The sequence below is a fragment of the Anser anser genome, assembly GCF_964211835.1.
Source record: "Anser anser genome assembly, chromosome: 2".
NCBI lineage: Eukaryota > Metazoa > Chordata > Aves > Anseriformes > Anatidae > Anser > Anser anser.
The window spans coordinates 3,854,947-3,872,094 of record NC_139721.1 but is presented as its reverse complement, the minus strand read 5'-3'; the positions used below and the strand labels follow the sequence as shown (position 1 = coordinate 3,872,094).

Sequence of the window (17,148 nt, the reverse complement as noted above, 5' to 3'; positions counted from 1 at the left end):
GGAGCCTGGAGAACAAGTCCCCTTTTTATAGCGTGTTGTACGCTGGCAGCGAGCCTGCGAATGAGGAGGAATTCGGAGAGGAGCAGCAACAACAACAACAACAACAAAAAAAGCCTAAAGGGGTTGGAGGGATTAGGTCGGGAGGGAGAAAAAAAGAGAGCAAAGTGTGTGGTCCGAGGGATGCCACTTCGGGCTGGGAGGCCGGACCCGGCCGGGAGCGCAGGGGCTGTTCCCATCCGTGGCAAAGCTCCCCCTGGGACTCGCAGGTCTCTGCCATTTCCCTGCCTTAGGAGACGCGTTCCTCCCACCTCCCTGCAGAAAAAAATAATAATTAAAAAGAAAAACGATCATAATAACTTAAAAAAAAAAAAAAAAAGAAAAAGGAGTCAAGGATTATTAAAACGCTGCCAGGCTGACGGACGGCTTGGCGGAAGGATGGGAAAGGGGTCTACAAGGAGCCGAGAAAATCTTGAGATGAAGGGTGCACGGGGAGGAAAAACCCTGCTGCCAATGGGTTTTTAGCGGGGTTTTGCCCCAAATAGGCTTGGTTCATCCCCAGCTCGCTCTAAAAAGGGCAAAGGAGGGGTGGTGGGGAAGCAGAGGCGTGAGTTTGGATGCGGCCCCGCTATCAGCATCCCTTTGGGGATCCCTAGAGTCTGGACCCCTGTAGTCTGGGGGCAATTTCCAGCCCGGCTGCATTTGCACGTTGTCCCTGTTTCGGGGTACCCAGCCTGTCCCCGGCTGCACTTTGGTCATTTTTTGACCAAACCCCCTGTTTTTTTGCCTTCTGCGCACGCTGTAATCTGGCACCCACAGGGGCTGGGGAGCGGGGCTGGATAAACCTCCCCTTAAACGCCCCCAAAAGCCACCTTAAAAAACAACGAAACCGGGGGCAGCGGAGGTTACGGCTTTGGTATGAGAATTTTCATGAGCATGAGAAAAAAAAAAAAAAAAGAAAAAAAAAAAGACCACATTGCTCTTTTTTTTTTTTTTTTTTTGAAAGCGAGCTTCAGGGGCTCTGGGAGAGCAAAGCTCGCGGCAAAGTTTGTTTTCTGTTGTGCCCACGTTACCAAGCAGTGCCGGCCGAGGAATGCACGGCAAGGGGCGCCCGGCCCCTGGGGACGTGCGGGGACAGGTACGGGGGCACCACGAGGGCCACCGAGCCCCAACGGGTATCTCCTGCAACCCCCGGGGCCCCTCCGGGGTTTAGGGCAAGCTTCGCTTCCAGCAGCGCTCCGTTCTGGGTCGTCGCGGCGGGCACGCAGCTACCAAATAAAAATAATGATTTATACATTAAAAAATAAAATAAAAATAAAAATCTTTTAGAGGCTGGGATAACGAAACCGATTCCCCCGGGGTCTCTTCCCCGCAGTGCCAAGGGTGCAGCGCGGCAGCCGGCAGCTCCCAAAGCCCTCCCCGGAAAAGTTCAAACCCTCAAATACTTGGAATTGCTCTCGGAGGGAATTTTATTTGAGAGCCGCTTTCGTGGCAGCTGGGAATTACCACTCTGCTCTGCCATTTCCCAGCTGCTGACCCCCGTTCACACGGAGGGGGCCCCGGGGTGGCCGCCCTCCTAGGGGACATCGGGATCGCCCGGACTCGCACCCCCAAATTCCCCCCGCTCCCTCTGCATGGGAAAAAAGGGCACGGCAGAGGGAAGAAAAATTAACTCCTGCGCCCAGCTACGAAGTGTTACCCCGCTTAGCTCGGAGGCAATGGGGTTTTTTTAAGCCCCTGTGCCTTGGAGAGCTGAAAAATGCGCCCGGCCACGTTGTTTCCCTGGAGCGAGAGTGGGGCTTGGGGGCTGTGACCCCAAAAACCCAAAGCCAACAGGCTGGGGCCAGGTCTGCTCCGCATGCCCCGTGAACTCCAAAACCCGCCATGTGCTTCTCCTCCAGCTATTTGCTAGGAAGCACCTTGACCTTAAAATAAAATAAAATAAAGAGGGGTGGGGGTCCTGAGCAAAATAGGTGGTGGGGAGCTGGTGACGGGTCCTGCCTGAAGCCTGGAAGCACTGGGAGATGCCACCAAGGGGTTGGGGCCGTTCCTAAAGCAACACCCCGTAGCCCCATCACTCTCCCCATTGCCCCTGTAGGGTTACGGGGATGTTCTCTGCTCCTCACCTATCTCGGGGCATCTCGGCTGCTCTGCTTGGGCTACCTGGAGGAGAAGGAGCCCTGGGAGAGGCGCGGGCGGGCGGGATGGGTCACCAAACACCCTCGAGGGCGTAGGAAGGGGGGGACCCAACCTCAGCCCACCCGCGCGGCCGCGTCCCCGGGCGGCGGCGGCCGATAGCATCGGCCCCTGCAGCCCCCCCCGCCGCCTTTCTTCTCGCCGCTGTCACGCTCGGCAGCCGGCCGTGGAAAACCAGAGCAGCGAGGAGAGGCTTTGAGTGGCAGCTCGGAGCGGGGAAGGAAAGGGCTCGGCGGGGAAGGGCCGGGCTGGAGGACACGGGCGTTTCCATCTCGGCGCGCGGCTCCCAAGGGTGCCGTCGGGAAGCGTTTTCTTGCCCAGCTCGCCCTCCCTCCGCGAGCCGGCCCTGTGAAAAACCGTGGCCAGGAGGGAGCGTGTCTGCATCTCGGCGGAAACGCCGAGACGCTTCGTTAAGTCCGTAATTAAGCAGCGCGACGCGAGGGGCTCCGAGCGGCCGGCGGGGTGCCGGGGGTGGCGCTGGCTCCGCGGGTACCGCCACCCGCGTTGTCAGCCCGGCCATAAAAAAAAAAAATAGCCGTCAGATGTCTTCACGTAACGCTTTGGGGTAAAAAATATATATATATATATATATATAGAAAAAATAAGAAAAAGGTTTAGGTAGGTAAATATAGGCTGCTTAAAAATCAAGGAGGGCTCTCAAGCCCTTGCCTCCGGCAATGCAGCAGGTGTAGGGATTGCGTCGCTTCTCTTATTATTAATAGGAAAAAAAAATAAATAATATTTTCTTAAGGGAAGAAACAAATGCAGGGAGGATTGGGAAGGGTGAAGAGCACCGGTTTGGCTCTGCAGCCAGCTCTCCCCGGGTCGAAAGCCTGCTTCGATGCCATCTCCCCCGGCACAAGCCCGTGCGGGCGCCCGGTGTCCAACCCCCCCCCCCCCCCACCCCGGCTTTGCGAGGCGCTCAGAGGCAGCGGCGCTGCCAGCTCCCACGTTCCCCGTCTGATTAACTGCACTGACGTCAAGAGGAAATCGCCGGCAACTATCGCAGAGACGACAGGGGACAGAGCTGCCATCGATCGGGCGCGATACCGCAGCGGGCAAAAAAAAAAAAAAAAACACACCCTTCGGCCCCTCCTTCCCCCCCCCCCCATCCGATCCTCCCGTGCCACGAGGAACGAAAGCCACGAAAGCCGACACGCAACCAGTGTAGAGACGAAGGGAAAAGGATCATTTTAAGATAAAAAAAAAGAAAAAAAAAAAAAACACACTCGCCTTCCAGGAAACCATTTGGATGCGGACCCCGCGCAGCTGCAGCCGGGTTCCCCGTCGCAGCCTTGGGCCCGGAAAGCAGGCGGAGGACCTGGGGTGGGGGAGGGTGGGGAGGGGAGAAAGAAGGAAGGGGAGGGGAAGGGAAGGGGAAAAAGCAGCGGTATCGCAGCCGCCGAGCTGCGAGAAGAGCCTGCTGGCAGAGTGGTCCGGCGATCAGCTGAAATGCAGACGGTCACGTGCGGAGCCTGTCTGCTCCGCGCCGGGGCGAAGTGCACACGCAGCGCTTCCCCGCGCCGCCGGCCCCCGCTCCCCAACCCCGAGCTTTGGCCCCGCAAGGTGACCCACGGCTCCTCACCGGAGACACCTTGCCGAGGGGGATTTCCCAGCCACATCGCTTTCTTTTTTATAATTTTTTTTGATTTTCACCCAAGGCACCACCTCGCACCCAAAGGGATGCTCCGGGCTCCGCGCGCGCCGCCCCACGGCGCCGCAGCTCCGCCACGACCGAGCCATCCCAAAAGCTGCCCCCACTGCCATCCTCCTGCCATCACATCCCGGTGCGTTTCACCCTAAAACGCCACCTTTACACCCATTTTCATTTGTACAGAAATCAGCAAGAGGCATGGGAGGCTCCCAGCCGGAGACGCGTTGCATTGCGCCAAAGTCGGGCAGATACGGGCGGACTAAAAAAAGGAGCGTGGTGCTTTTATTTATTTATTTGTATAAATTTTTTTTTTCTTGGAAGGCGGATTGCCTTTCATGCTGCCTATATTTATAGGTAGAGCTGTTGAAATTCTAAGGGCTCCTTGCCACAGGAATCCGGGCCCTTCTCGTGTTCGCCAAGCGGCGTAAGCGGGTAAAAGCGAGCCCGTAACGGAGCGGCGGGCGCTGCTTGCCTCCATGAATTTGGGATAAAATCGGAGGGAAAAGAACCCAAAAAACCATCTGAGTGGGTTTTTGCAGAGCGTTAAGACTTGCTCGCCCCATCCAAGCCTTCCTGAGATGCAAATGCGCATGCTGCACCTCCAGAGGTGGGACAACCCAACGCCCACGTGGTGCCCAGAAACAAGTCCCACGCTCCCAACCCCCAAATTTGCCATTTTCTTCCCCAACAGCACATTATAGATAAACCCCCGTGGTTTTTTTTTTTTGCTTTGTTTTGTTTGTTTGTCTTCTCCACTGACACTACAAAAACGCGTTACGCCCCCGATGCTAAACCTGCACTTCCCTACGGCGTGGCAACGCGCATCTATTTAAGACGAAACCCAAACCGTAATTAAGGTTATTGATAGGAGCCTGTGTTTACTGCCGGCTATTTTAATACCAAGCGCCGCTGGATTTCAAGGCGCCGATTTCCACCGCTTGCAGGGGATGATTAAGCTGGAAATGGGCCTAAATGCGGCTTTTTTTTTTGATGTCTTTACAGGCACAACGCAAAGAAATGCACTTTGCAGAGGATGCTTCTCGCCAGGGACCGGGAGCCGGCGCGTGATTTTCAGTCACCGAGGCGCACGTAAAAAATGAAATTAAAGCAGTGATAGAGAAAGGAGGGTGGAGGAGCCGACCTCCAGAGGTCCCCTCCCAACCTTTACGCACGCTGTTATTCCCCGAAAGGTTTCGCCTTTTGCCAGCGGAGCCAACGGGGCCGAAAGCTCGCGGGGCTCCGGTGACATGGCTATTTTGGGCCTCCCCGAGGGAGCGCAGGGCATTCCCCGAAGGGTAAAAGTCGCTTCCTCCACCTGCCCCGGTGCCACGTGTGACGGTCCCTGCTGGGATCTGACGTCCCCCCGTGCCAGGGACTTGGCTGAGGTACCGGGCTGCTGGCACGGCCAGCACCCGGGCTGTTAACTCTGAAGCCTACTGACAACGCGAGATGAAGCTCCCGCCTGTATTCAGGTATCTGTGCTGGATGCTGGTGGGGGTACAAAGTCCCCAGCTTTACGTACACCCGCCGGCGTTTCGCAGCTCGCAATTATCAATGATCCGACCAAAAAATATATATATAATCCGACCAAAAATAGCAAATATAGCCCCGGCGTGCAAGGCTTAAGAGCACCGTGCAACGTTGCTTGCCCTCCCATGCAAGGCTTATCGCACCGCGCAAGGCTCTGAGCACCGTGCAAGCCTTACTGCGCCGTGCCCCCCAACCTCCCCCCCCAAATTTCCAGGCCCCCCGCACCGTGCAGCACCCCCCCCCCAATAACACCAGCCTCCCACGGCGCAGGGCTCATTGCACCACGCCAGGCTTATTGCACCGTGCCGAGCACCGTGCGGGGCTCATCGCACCGTGCAAACCCTCTTGCCCCGTGCCCCCCCAACACCTCCCCCCCCCCCCCAAAATTTCCAGGACCCCCGCACCGTGCAGCACCCCCCCCCCCCCCCCACCGCCCCCTCCTGGCTCTCACCGTACCCACAGCGTCTCCCACGCGTGGAACGACCCCGCGCTGCCCCCGTGCCCCCCCCAAAAAACCCCATTCCCCCCCCTTTAACCCCATTTCCCCCCCTTTAACCCCATTTCCCCCCCTTTAACCCCATCCCCCCCCCCCAAACCCCCTTCCTCTCCCTCCCCGCCGCCCGGTTCTCCCGGTACCGACCTGCTCGCCGGCTCCGGCGGCTCCGGCAGCGCCTCCCGGCTCGGCCCCACGCCGCCCTCGCCGCCCCCCGCCCGCACATGCGGCCCCCGCCGGTCCCGGACCCGCTCCCGGTGCCGCTCCCGGTCCCGAGGCCGCCGCCGCCGCCGCTCCGCTCCCGTCCCGCGCGCGCGCCGCCGCCGCCGCTTTGGCCACGCCCCCTCCCGCTTGGCCACGCCCCCTCCCTCCCCGCGCTCTCCCTCGTCACGTGGCGGCGGCGGCGGCGGGGGGGGGGGCCGAGGAGGGAGGGGGCGTGGCTTTTGGCGGGAGGGGGCGTGGTTACGGGGTGGTGGGCGGGGCTTGTGGGTGGGCGGGGCCAGTTGAGGGGAGGGAGGGACGGAGGGAGGCGGGGCGGGAGGCCCGTCGCCCTCTTTTTGCCCCTTTTTCCCTTTTTTTCCGCATTTATTGCTGATTTCTCGCGGGCTTCTCCTGGCAGGGCTCCTTGTGGAGATGCCGAGGGTGTCACAGGCGTTGAAGGAGTGGGGTCGTGGGGCTTTTTGGGGGTTCAAAAGGCCTCGTGCACAAATAGGCGCTGGAGGTGGATATTGGGAGAGCCTCCAACATGCTCCCGTTTCAAGGCTGTGTTTTCCCCAAGGGATGTTCAGGCCCTCAGGGGCACTAAGCCTGTGTCCAGAACCACCTCACAAAGCTGGGTATTTTCTGAGAACCCACCTTGTTAAAAGGGTCAGGAGGCCACAGCCTCTGCTTATCCTCCAGCAGAACCTGCGGACGTCTGATGCTCAGTGTTTCCATAAGAAAAAAAAAAAAAAAGAGAGATGAAAATAAAGATTTTGAATTTCTTAAAACGTCACACACACACACAGAATTAGTAAAGAGAAGTCAGTTTTACCAATCTTAATGTAATGAGTCTTCATATCTGGGTAAGTAGAGAAAATGGGTCTTTTGCTAAATTTTTGACTCTCTTGGTGAATTTCAGAGGATGTTAGAGACGTTCAGTCCTGGTAAGCTTGAAAACAGGCAGCTGGATAAAAGGGCCATCCACCTGCACGCCGAAATCCTGCCTTTCCCTCTCCAGGGAGAGGCACAGCATCAGCCTAACCTCGATGAGACAGCAGCGAACTCACACCTTGCAGTGGAGCCCTGCAGAAAACAGAAACAAAACCGTGACTTCCCTTGCTGCCAACATTTAGGTTTTGCTCTTTGACTCCCCGCTGTGCTTTCTAAGCGAGAAAAAGATCTGTTCTTCACGTCAGTTTGTTCAATGAAATACTTGGAGCACGTCTTTTTGGGGTGCTAAAATCAGTCCAGCAGAGCTTAGCAAAAGCTCTGGAGGGCCACAGCTGTGCTGGGGCTGCTGATGTAGGACTGACTAAAAACCCACCTGCAAATGCTTTCTTTAAAAGCAAAAAACTGAAAACTGGAAAAAAAAAAAACACAAAACACTCAAAACCAAAAAAAAAAAAAGAACAAAGAAAAGCAACTTTGCAGCTGCTTTACTTGGGTGTTTTTGGTGAAATCCTTTCTGGTTGAAGCAGCACAACCCTTTTTCCTTCCCTGGGGTTTCCCAGGCGTGATGGGGAGCTGTGTTAGGCTCTGTGGGAACGTGTTTGTTTTTCTGTATCCTTTACTGTGTGTGAATATAAAAAATTGACTGGAGGAACACCTTCAGGTCTCCTGGCGAGCCTGAGTCCATCTTCAGCCAAACCCTGCCTTGTTCTCAATAATACTTTAGAAAAAAACAGGCAGAGAGAAATGTTTCCACAATCAGGTCACTGCCTTAAGAGGATCACATAGGCTTCACGTTAGCTGTAATTTCCTGAATTTGAATGGATTTGCAGCACAAATATCGACAATATCCTGTGCGTGGTAGCATCCTTGAGCATGTTTTTCAGCGTAAGGCACTGAAAAGCAAGGTGGAAGGATTGTAACCTCTGTGCGGGTACTAATCCCAGGGGGCAGCAGCCATACACCTGTTTTTTTCTGAGTTTCTGTAATATTCTTTTTTCCCTAGTCCTTCCCTATCCCTTCTGTCGTTTCCATTTCAGCCAAATGCAGCTTTCTTTGAGCCAGGACGCTCTAACACCGAACTGATGGAAAAAATTACTCTCCTTTTTGCCACCTGCAGAGAATATTTCTTGTAGTTGCTGGAGGAAAGGAGCAGAAAAATGATAATTCTCATTTGGGAAGGCTGCAGGAGAAACCACTCCACCGGGGTAGGAAGTGAAACATGGATTCCTGGTATGTTGGTGTTAATGCTTCAACACAGATCACTCCTTCTTCCCATGCACTAATTAATTAAACTGAACAAGTCCTCCACCGAGTAGAGCAGGTAGTTTTCAGCTCCTTTGGCGGAGCAGTTACCACATCGTGTTCCTCTGAGATTTCAACAGCTGGATGAGGTTTCTGGTTAGCATTCCTGACAGACGTCACGTTCACCTGCAGCCTGGCTTTCTCCAGCTTGCACAGCTCCTGGAAGCTGCTGGGCAGTGACTAGTAAATACTTCTTCTTTCTGGGAGAGCTGAGAAAGTTTAGGAAAAAAAAAAAAAAAAGCAAACGTTCTGATTCAGATTTTTTTTTTTTAAATTAAGTTAGCTTTTCCTCCAGGAGAGGCCGAAAATGGAGCATTGGCCTCTTCCTGAAGAGTCACTGGACCAACACTTGGACTTCACTTGAAGGCACTGACTAATTGAGTTGCATTCAGCCCAGGAGCGAAACTGAAGTTCACTCATACGTGCTAACGCCTTTCTTGTTCCCACACTCATCAAAACCTTGCTTGCATACTTCACGGCTTCCCTGGGTATTATTAATAGCCGACGAAGCCTTCAGACCAGAAAGAGCTGGGCCCAGACTCTACGAGGTTGTATTTGCATGGACGAGAGATGGGGAGGCCGTACAGGGATCATCGCTGAGTAGCAGTAACAGAAAACCATTTGACTTTTACGAATTGATGGCTGTCCTGGTGATGCTACGTGCTATGGTCCTCAAGCTTTGTCCTTTTTTATTGCAGATGGTGTAGTGGCCCTTCGATTTAAGGAGATTGGTGGGAGGCAGCTGGTTGCTCCACCCATGCCCCACTTCATCTGGCACTTGGAAACGTTGGTACGTGCCGCAAGAGCCTTGCTCACTGCCAGAAATTACCTGCAGCCAACCTCAGGGACCTATTCAGAGCCTTCCTTCTCCTCATTAAAGGACATAGTTGCATAATTTTCCTTGTGTGATAAGCAGCAGGGCCTGCTTTCTGTCTCACACCCAGACATCCAGCCTTAGCCAGCCCTAAGGAAAGGACTATTCTGCGTAACCAGCTCTACCTGGGAGTGCAGACACATCCTAAGGGCACGATACTATCGGTGCGGAGGGGAGAGGGTGTGCCCTGGGCATCCGGCAGAGACGAGCTCTGCGGCTGGTGCCGAGACGGCGACTGGAAGAAAGAGAAAAAGATGGAGCTCAGAAATGTCTTTGTGCCTCGGAGGAGTTTCCTCCTTGGTCCCGTGAGAAAAAAAAAAAAATAATAATAACAGTGCTTCATTTTTTTTTTTGGTTGGGGTGAATGGGGAGGATTTTCAAAAGACGCTTCCGGAAGTTGACCGAGGGACTTGTTCACCTTAGTCTTAACATCGATGGTGAAGTGTCTGGATTACCAGATGAACCGCAAATAACTTGATCTGGCACCATTCAAAGCCAGCAGAGTCCTGGGGCTGTACGTGGTGTAGATTCCTGCCCTGGGCTCTAATTCCTTCTCCTACAAGATCTGTAGGATCTCACTTGGCTAGGCACACGTTCACCCCTTCGTGGATGCTCTTAGTCTAGACGAAAGCACCTTGCTGTGGTTCAGCTTAGACCTCTTTGGCGATAAATTAGGTGAAACCCAGCACTTTGGTACAAAAATCCAGCACCTGGGGCAGGATCTGGCCTTCCTGAGGGGGTTTGGCTGCGCTCGGTGAGGGATGTGAAGGAAACTCATGGCTCCTGGGGTGGCGGAGGCAGGGGAGGGATGAATCAGTTTGCAGTTGCGAGTGTGGGAGCTGTTTTTCCCTTGCAGAAGTGCCTCCGTGGCAATCCACCACAGGTCTGCACTGTTCCAGGAAAAAAAAAAAAAAAAAAAAGCGACTGGTTTTTAAGCTTAAACTGGAGAAGTTCCTGCTTTCGGTCCTGGCGGGCCTTGCTTTGATACCGGCGGTGGCAGCAGGGAGACCAGGCCTCCCACAAACTTCCTTTCCATTTCACAGAAAGTGGGGGCAGGCAGAGGTTAAGGGGCTTTCCCAGGGCCGTGTAGGAAATCAGTAGGGCAGCAGGCTGGTCATTAGGACATCCTTTCTCCAGAATATAAAAAAAAAAAAAAAAAAAAAGGCTGGGCCTGAAGAAGGTTGTGGGACCATCCCATCTCCTCAGGCACTCGGCCTGGCAGCAGGATTATCGCATACTTCCCGTGCCTCCGCTGCCAGAGGTGAATGGGAAAGGGGGTGTGGGGGAAACGAGCCGGTTGCTGTTAATTCAGTTGAGCTTGACTGGACATGCACAAGCAATCCGGAGAAGGAAATAATTCTAGTTCTGTCTGGTTCAGCAGAAACTCCACCCACTGAAGCTTTCCGGCAGGAAATCGAGTTACAAACATTACATGATCTGAGCAAATTCTCATACACTGAGCCTGCCCTGGGGACAGGACACTTTTGCTGGCTGCTCATTGAGGCTGAAGTTTTAGATATCTTAACCCTTTCTGGAGGAACGTCACAGTTTCTTGCGCTGGGCAGGCTGGGGAGTGAGAAGAAAAATGGTTTTGTGATTTTTGGGGTCACGCTTTGGCAGCAAAGAAGTCCCGAAAGCTGTCTTTATGTGGAGGGAAGAAGGGGAGGGCTGGGAACTCTTTCTTCTACTTGCTTTTCCTACTGAAAAATTGAGCTCTGTCAACAATATGTTTCCTGGAACACCCTAAAGATGACCAAAAAACGTGTGGTTTCTGGCACCAGCCTGACCATGCAAGTGAAACCTCTCAATGGAGAAAGGAACCAAATGGGACTTGGACTGTTTCACACCCATTGTTTTCTATTAGCAGAAAGGCCTGAAAGACAGTAGGAGAAAAGCTGCCATGGTAAAAAAAATTGGGCACCTACAGCTTCCGTGAAGGGTTAAGATAAATTGCAACCTGCATGTTTAAATGATATAACGAGCCTTAAGGAAGTAAACCTTGACTCTTGCTAGCAGCCCTGAGAGTTAAAATGAAAAAGCATAAGGAGGGAGCCTTTCTTTTTGCCTCCTGGGAAGCCAAAAAAAAAAATGCAGCACGGCTCTTCTTTTTCCCTTTATGCAATTACCAGCAGAGCAGACGAATGTGTGACGGTGAGAAAGGAGGAAAGGTGGGAGCTGCCTGCAGTGACAGCAAGGCTGCTTTTTGCCTGCTGGCCTTTTGGGGAGGACTTGCAGCCTCTCGATGTGACGCTGGAGGGTGGAAGGTGGGGATGGCCCCTGCCAGCATCGCTTTCCGCCCGAGCACGCCGTGTGCCATGCCGCAGATTTCCTTTTTGTTCGCCTGAGGAGCGGAGCATCTCCTGATGAAGGTCACAGCTTTGATCCCCACGGCTCGCTCTCGTGTTTATGGATGGCCATTATTAGTAACAGAGGCTAGGGCCTGCACTTCTCCGCGCCTGCCCTTGGCTGGCTGCAAGGGAGAAGGGGCAGGATAACAAAAGAAAGTATAAATAGAGCCTTTTTAAAAGCCTGTTAAATAGAAATAGACTTTTGGGGAGGAGGGAGAGAGAATGAGGCGTGTTACCATAGTAACTGCCAATGGTTTATTTAAAAAGGGCAAAGAAACAAACACCACAAAAAGGCGAAGCCGAGAGGAGCTGGAGATTTGCAGGAGGAATCTGTCGGGGCGCAGACACCGAGGGGCCAGGTAAGAGCAGCGAGCTTCTGCCAAAGCTGTGCTGAAAAAACGCATCCCACTTCACCTTTAGCAAAGCAGTCTGGAAAATGTTACTTTGAAAGGTGTGTTTTCAGTTAGTTTTTTTTTTTTTGGGGGGGGGGGGAGGAGAGGGGGTTGGAGGATGGGAAAATGCATGAGAAGAAATGTCAGACGGGTAAGATCATCAGGGGCAAAGGGCCCTTACCTCTGCCCAGCCTGGACCCCATGGGGGCAAAGCCCAACTCACGCTTTTGGTCAGCTCCATGTTACGGAAATAGCAGAGGATGTTCCCTTTTTATTATTATTATTCCCACAGGTCCAGAACCAAATTCAGCCTTGACATAGGTAGATCTGCCAAGTAGGCACTACTGTGGTTTTGATCCTGCTCCTCCATCTGGATCAAAGATTTTGAAGGTTTTCCTTTTCTTTCTTGCATTTCTGGCTCCAAGGTCAGGTTGTTGCAGCAGGCAAGAGCGTTCAGGCTTCCTCACTCATTCCTCCATGCTCCGAGACTTTAAAGAAAGGTCAAAATAAGCTTTAATCATAGGATTGGTGACATTTGGTGGTAGAAGACACCATCTGCAGCAGAAATGGTGGTCAGAGCCATGCGGTCACCCCATCCTTCTGGATCTGCTTTTTCCAGCTGCAGAGGTGAGGTCCACGTTTTTCCTTTTGTGCCCTGCCTCGGAGATGTACATTTCTGGGAGTGGGAACATTTTCCTGCTTGCTCCAACAGCACTAATCAAACTGGGAACCTGGGCAGAGAGGGCTTTCAGGGGCTCCCACAATGTCTGCTACTAAAACCAGGACCCGAACGTCTTTTTCTTTATGCAGACTGTGCTTTGACACCGGCAGCACTAGAATCATCTTTATTGCTTTTTTTTTTTTTTTTTTATTTTTCCCTGCAGCAAAGCTCTCACCGGGTCAGGAGCTGATACAAAAGCTGAAAATGCCAGCAGCTGTGGTGGCCAAGGGTGCTGGCTGCCTTCCCTTATCCTGTCTGCTGTCTTGCTTTCCCCTCAGATGTGTATTTCATAGGTAAAGCAGCTGACTGCAATGATTTTCGTTCATTCCCCTGTTGCCCAGGAGGCTGCATCCTGCTTGAAGACCGCCTTGTGCTAAATTCTGCCTATTCACGGGACAGGAAGATGCTTTCTGCCCCAGAGAGCTTGTAACACAAGAAAAGAAACAGCAGATGGAAAAGCAGGTGTGATGGTGCCCAGCAGCACCGCGATGGGACCCTTCCACTCTCAGCGTTAAAGGCTCGAAGACCAGAAGCGACTCGAAAGTCCCCGCATTTGGTTTGTCTTTTGCTGTTTTGTTTTGAATCTTGTAGTTTCTAAATCAGTGTAAGGATTTCCCAGTGCCTGACTCATGACTTTGAAAACCTCAGGGCTGGTACTACTGAAAGGGTTCAAATGGCAGAGAAGCCACAAAGAGAGAACGAGCTGCCCTGTGAGGCGAGCTCAGAATTGCGAAAAAATGCTACTTTCTTCAAAAAAACCACACCAGCAGCTTTATCAGGGAAAGGGAAACAATTGCAAAGAGCCTCCAGCCTCTCTGCAGACACCACGGCTTCCCCATCTTATTTGGCTCCGGGACACAATTTAAAACAATACTGCCTGTATTCATATAAAGGGAGGGAGACTGTCGCACCGAGAGGGCTACAGATCTTTAAAATCCCTGGAGTACGAGCTGAAAGCCCCATTTCTCCCTAGAGCAATCCAAAAAAATTGTTCGCTTTCCTTCTCCGACACCTCTCTGCTCGCTGCGTGCAGTGCGGCGGTGGCGTGACAGCTCCCGCTGGTCCCCGGGATGAAGCTGGATGCACAGCCTGAAAGGCTGATGGCTCTTTGAGCCCATTAGCACGGGCGTGTTGGCCAGGGCAAGGGAATGATTTCATCCAGAAAGGGCCCTAGGTTACCTCACTCAAGCCGAATTTTTTTTTGTGCAAAACCAAACCTGCGGGTGGCGTGTTTATTTTTAGCTTTTGAACCAAATTCTCTCCTTTTTCTCCCCCAGAGCAAGAGGCGAATCAGAACCCGACAGCTCCCGCTGTCTCCGTTTCCCTGACCCTATGGAGAGTCATCCCACGTGCCCACCCAGGCATGAGAAATTCAGGGTGAGCATTTTCGGAAGGTTTCACACAGTCTTTGATGTCTCCTAGCCTGGGAAATCGGTTCCCCTTCTGCTTCCCAGCACGGAAGGTCTCCCTGTGGTATCTGCAAGAGATAATGCTCCCTTTCACTGTCTGAGCTCTGGGCCAGCCTGACTCTTTGCCTCTCCTCTCCGGGGCTGCAGAAGGGACGTTTCCCTCCAGATATTGCAGAAGGGCCCTTTAGGAGAGGCTGCTCCGCCTGCAGAGCCGGGCAGTCCGAGCTGCTCCTCTCCATTCTCACAGAGATTGAGTTATGCCAGGCTTTGACCTAAGTGAAACTGCTGACGGTCACAGGGATTTGACTAATCTCCTTAGTTCGCTGTGAAATTTGCTATTCCTTTTAGGGAATAGATTTTTATTTTTTTTTATGATTTTTTTTTTCCCTTCGGGCTAACTCGCAATGTAAAAATAAACCGAAGCCCACGGTGGGAGATTAATTTCCTCCCGAACTCAGGAAGGGCAGGCAGTCAACGCAAGATCCTCCTGGCTCATCCCAGGAGGATGCTGCTCCTGGATTCATTCCTGGAGACAGCTGCTGTCCGACCTTGCTGTAAGACTTCCTTCCCCAGCGCTCTCCTCCTGGCCCTGCTGTAGCCCCTTGGGGTCTGAGTGCAGCCCGTGGGCACAGCCCAAGCCTTTTCCTTCCCTCCTTTGCTCTGCCGTGCCTCAAATTCCTCTGCAAGCAAAGCTTCTGGGGGTGGGAAGCTAAAATGATGAGGTCCTCGTTTCTACTCCTCTATGATCTGTCTCCTAATGGAGAGGGAAACCTCGTCTCCTCAGAGATCCATCCTCCAGGGGCTGAGGAATGATTTACCTCCATCCATGTGGCTTGCGGTGCTGTAGGATCCTCTCAGGGGAATTGGGTCCTTTTGGGGGGGAAAAACCCACTCCTGTGGTTCTCCTTATCACTTTAGCTGCCCTCAAGCTCCTGTCCTCCCCGGAGCACAGGAGGATTTGCACCGCGCTCGCGATACCTCTTTTAGTTAACCAGCCTTACCCTGTCTTTCCTGGCTCTCCAATCCTTCCTGTCCCAAATGACATTTCAGGGCAGATTCCTTATGTATTCTAAACTCCTCAAACACCCCCGAAACCGGCTGTGCATTGTGCCTTTGCACCTGAAATACTGCAGAAACAGCAGAGCACCTTCCACACGGAGCTTTGCACTTGGTCTTTGTGACAAAGAAGCCTCTGTAGGCTCCCTGGTGCCTATAGTTGCTGCACAATGCTGGCATTTCTCAAATAATAAAGGACGGGTTGCTCACACAAATGCCAGAGCTGGGCTCATTTTTGCTGTGCTCCAGGGGTGCCTGTTTCTAGACATTCCCATGAATTAAGCTGAGCAAGCTGGCAGGGGAGGAACGGTCTCTGAATGTTGGCATGAAAAGCCCAACCACAAATTCGACTGTCATTGTCCTCCTGCTTTGAAAGCTTTAAGCCCTTCAATTAAGGAGAAATGACAATACCCAGAGTGGGATTCCTTTGCTCTTAGTTTGGCACCTTAAAGTGAGATGTCTGACTTGAGACGAACTAGTCACCGTCGGCTCCCTTTATTTCCGATGCAGAGGAATAGGAAGAACCAGAGCGTGATTCAATCCTCAACAGTATCTGAGAGAGGTCAGATGAATCACAGGCTATAAAAGAAGCCGGAGTCGTGTGGCCAGGCATAAAAGACTGCGCTTTAGGTGCATAAACTTAACAGAGATGAATTCCTCTCCTGTGACTCAAGTGGTCGAACACACGATGCCGTGACAGGCTGACCATGCTGAGTAATGCTGCTCTGATTTCATGACTCGCCTTCATCCCTGACTCTTTTTCCTGCCAGTGTGAAGGTGCAGCACGGTGCTATTGACTCATTTCCTAGCTCTCAATGGCAGGACTATGCGAGGTATTATCTAGCTGGCCACCGAGCATGTGCTTGACTTCTGGAGGAGCATTTGTGGCCTTACCTCATGCTTCCATCTTGCTGTCCTTCCTGTCCTCCAAGACAAGGCATCTTTGAATTAATGGAGGTGCTAACGGGCAAAACAGCTCAACCCTGTGATGCTTGAGAGCTCATGCTGACCAGGGAAGCTGGAGAAGAGGGCTTGGGAGAGGAGCAAGGAGGGGAACGCAGTGGCGACGAGACTGCGAATTTGAGTCCTTTCAAAGACAGAAATCATCTAGCACAAGGTAACGAGAAAATCCCAGAATCAGGGGAAACGGGACTGAAAGGTAGACTTGTAGAGATTGTGTAATGTATCCCGGCACAAGAGGCTGTGTCCAAGGGTCGGGTCGGGTCGGGTCGGGTCAGGTCTATTCTATTCTATTCTATTCTATTCTATTCTATTCTATTCTATTCTATTCTATTCTATTCTATTCTATTCTATTCTGTTCTGTTCTGTTCTGTTCTGTTCTGTTCTGTTCTATTCTAGAGATGAGATGATTTTGCTAGAAGGGTGTAGAGACTCTCCTGCATTTTTCCTGATGTTTTGGATCCGCGTCCAGTGGTTCACGTGGTTTGTTGTGCAACGAGCAGCTTTAAGGCTGGGGATTTTCTTCTCCCAGTGCATTACTAGAAGTTTTTCGAAAGCTTTCCCTAGAATTCCCTGGCTAGGTTATCCCTAGAAACTTCCAGCTGGGAAATGGGACTAATAAGCAGTCGGGCCCTCCTCCTCTGAACCTCAAGGGCACGTCATTGACGCCACACTGCCCTAGGACCCTCCTTCACCAGTGGGAATCTGTTTCTTGTTCCCCGTGATATGTGACGGTCGTCTGAATTTGAGAGCTGAAATAGATGTGCCAGACCGTGACGGGGAAAAGCGCCTTGGGCAGGGCAGATGGGAGGGAGCCAGCAGGGAGCAGAGTCACAGGACGGCTCGTGGCCATGTCTTTACCTTTCTTGCTTCTTTTAACAGGCGGGGAGGGAGGGCCATTGGCCAGGGCTGTGCTTCTTCTGAGCTGAGGACACAGAGAAACTATGCACATGGGGATGCACGTGAAGCTAAGACCAGTGTGCAGAGTGGGCACACGATGGTGCTTGCCATAGAGGAGAGGGCAGCAGAGCCTGGCTAGGTGATGGTAGTGCTAGGTAGCACCA

The 17,148-nt window shown here is 52.6% G+C and overlaps 1 protein-coding gene and 1 long non-coding RNA gene across 5 annotated transcripts in view; one reads left to right on the top strand and one right to left on the bottom strand.

Annotated features, from left to right (window-relative positions):
- Nucleotides 1–6,186, bottom strand: part of PTP4A3 (protein tyrosine phosphatase 4A3) — a 40,246-nt gene extending 34,060 nt beyond the window's left edge. The window contains exon 1 of one of the 2 annotated variants that reach the window (XM_083822236.1): nt 6,018–6,186. The gene's annotated coding sequence lies outside the window, so the exon portion shown is untranslated. Of the gene's footprint in view, nt 1–3,426; nt 4,517–6,017 lie in introns of those variants that run through there. The other variant, XM_083822237.1, reaches the window with a different exon arrangement.
- A 2,405-nt stretch (nt 6,187–8,591) lies between these two features.
- On the top strand, nt 8,592–16,039 carry LOC310893190. Of its 3 annotated transcripts, XR_014578796.1 has the most exons (5): nt 8,592–11,349; nt 11,814–11,905; nt 12,364–12,565; nt 13,001–13,215; nt 13,937–16,039. It is a non-coding gene; the product is annotated as an uncharacterized lncRNA (long non-coding RNA). The 3 variants fall into 3 exon arrangements; XR_014578797.1 differs by lacking the exon at nt 8,592–11,349 and having other exon boundaries at nt 11,365–11,905; XR_014578798.1 differs by lacking the exons at nt 8,592–11,349; nt 12,364–12,565 and having other exon boundaries at nt 11,367–11,905.
- Nucleotides 16,040–17,148: the final 1,109 nt, after the last annotated feature.